This window comes from Phaethon lepturus, unplaced genomic scaffold (genome assembly GCF_000687285.1).
Source record: "Phaethon lepturus isolate BGI_N335 unplaced genomic scaffold, ASM68728v1 scaffold31961, whole genome shotgun sequence".
Classification (NCBI taxonomy): domain Eukaryota; kingdom Metazoa; phylum Chordata; class Aves; order Phaethontiformes; family Phaethontidae; genus Phaethon; species Phaethon lepturus.
In genome coordinates this window covers 14,423-16,786 of record NW_010516089.1, presented here as the reverse complement: position 1 = coordinate 16,786, position 2,364 = coordinate 14,423, and positions in this window count along the sequence as shown.

Here is a 2,364-nt window from a genome sequence, read left to right as displayed (position 1 = left end):
GGCCATGGTCTGCGTGCAGGCAGGGAAAGCTGAGCTTGCCGGCGCCGTCCTACCTGCGTGTGGCTGTGCGAGCACGCAGGCGAGCACAGGCACACAGGTGCGTGCATGCGTGCTCTGTGGCATCTTTATGGTTGCCTTTGGAGGCCTGATCCTGCCGGGTGCTCAGTATTTTTAGGTTTTTCAATTTATTTATTTTTATGCACTTGCAGTGCCCAAGGGGGCTGAGAGCAGCCAGACAGAGCCAGCCAAAGGTTCCGAGCCCGGCTGCATCCTTGGAGGTGGGGGGCAGATGGAGAAGGTGATTTTCTGAGCATTTCCCACCTCCGTGCTCCTCTGAAGCACCCTCTGCTGCAGCCCTGCCCATCCCACACTGAGCTGCAAGTGATATTATTACAGCCTCAACATTTTGTTCCCACCTATTAATTTTTTTTTTCCCTCTTCTTTTTTAATCACTGACTTTGCAGCCAGGAGGGGAAGGGAGAGAAGTGCTGCAATAAAAGCTACCAGGCGTGAAGCTGTAACCCAGCTCGCTCAGGGTGACCTCCCTGCCAAGGTTGCCTTGCAAAGAGGGGGAGCGCAGGAAAAGCAGCAGAGGCACGGGGGGATGCGAATGGGCGCAAAGAAGCGCACCCGCTGCAAAGTGACATTGCTGCCGCGCCGGTGGGGACGCAGCTGCATCAGGCGGTGGCACTAATTGACTTCCCACGCTCCATCCCCTCCCCTCGCCCGTCGCAGGCAGGATACGCATTAGCAGGCACTTTCAGGTTATTTCAGGCTGCCCCAAGGCAAGAACTTCCAGAGATAGCCTGTGGGATTCACCTATTTGACCGAAAAATGTTGCTTTGCCTTGGGAGATGAGCCTGAGCCCACCCTGGCAGCCACCCCAGGCACATGAGTGATGGTGGCTGGCACAGAGGATCACGCCCTCCTCACAGTAACGAACCCAACCACTAACTATTTGCCGATACCCACGAATTGCCCACTCTTGTCCCCAAATCCCCATCATTTGCCCAGATCAGACCAGCTCAGCAGCAGAGCCGGCACCAACGCCTGCACTGGGGGCTCTGTGGCCCCAGATCCTAAAATCCTGGGATGGTGGGAGCACCTTTGCTTGCTTTTCCAAAGAAGAACGTTTCCAGCCTTTGCAAATGCTCACGGACATGGCTCTAATGCTTCCAAAACAGAAGAGGAAGGAGAGAACCCAACCACATTATTAGCTTTAAATATCTCATGACCTTTTACTGCAAATCGCAAGATCTGAGGCACAGCCCGCCTCACGGTTCGTTAACATTTCATGTTGTCAGCGTGGCCAATGGGTTCAATTAGACTTTGCGACAGCATCTGCAAATTGCTGGCAACCCACCAGAGGAAATCCTCCCTCGGCCTGGCCGCCAGCTCTGATTCTGCTAGAGAAATGCCTTTTGAGCCTTGCCATGTTCCTGGGACATGCACTGAGTTGGTCAGTGCTCAGTGCATGAGATCTTCCCCCCAAAACTGGGAAAAGGGGAGATCCTGCTCCAGAAAACACTACAGTGTGGGAGAAAATTGGGTGCAAGACCTGCCCTTGGGCCCCACAAAGATGCTCAGGACGGTGCCTGGCCACCCGCCTGCTTCCAGGGGTGAGCGTGCAGATGTGCTTGCGGGGAGATCGCATGTGTGAGCGTGGCAATCGCTGCTGTTGCGAGTTAACTGAAGGAGCCTGTAAAACCAGAAACAGGCTATTAGCAATCCATTAGGAAAGGGTATCCAGTTCCAGCCTAGGTAAGCCATTAGAGGAACATCTGAGAGCATTAGAAGAGCTCGCTTGGGGCCAGGATGGGGCTATAAAACAGAAGAGGAAACCACGCTAATCTGGCTTGAATTACAAACTTAAAAGCAGGAGAAAAATAAAGGATACCCTAAACATTTAATGTTTTATATTTAGGAGACAGAAGCGGAGATTCTGCCAAAAGGAGAGAATAAAAAAACCTGTTTAGGCTACAAGTATCCCATCTCTCTTCTGGCAGCAGAGAAACCACCAGCCCCTCTTCCAGAAAGGGAGGAGCACGACTTCAAAGTTGGTCGAGTTTCAGAGTGAGCTCGGTGCTGGTGGGGTGCGGGGGAGCTGGTGGCCACCCAGCATGACGCGATGTGACAGGTCTTCATCCCAAACAGCTGGGAAACGCCGGTGCCCAGGTTCGAGGGAGCTGCTGCACTATGATGCAAGGAGCATCCAGCACGCGCGCACGCCCCGCCGCACGCTTACGTGGAAACTCGTTGTCGTCATCATCTCTCCACAACAATAATTCCCAGAGCACGACATAATTCCCAGAGCAAACTGCGATACGAGAGCTGCTAAGTGGCCTGAGCGGAAAGGCGCTGCTG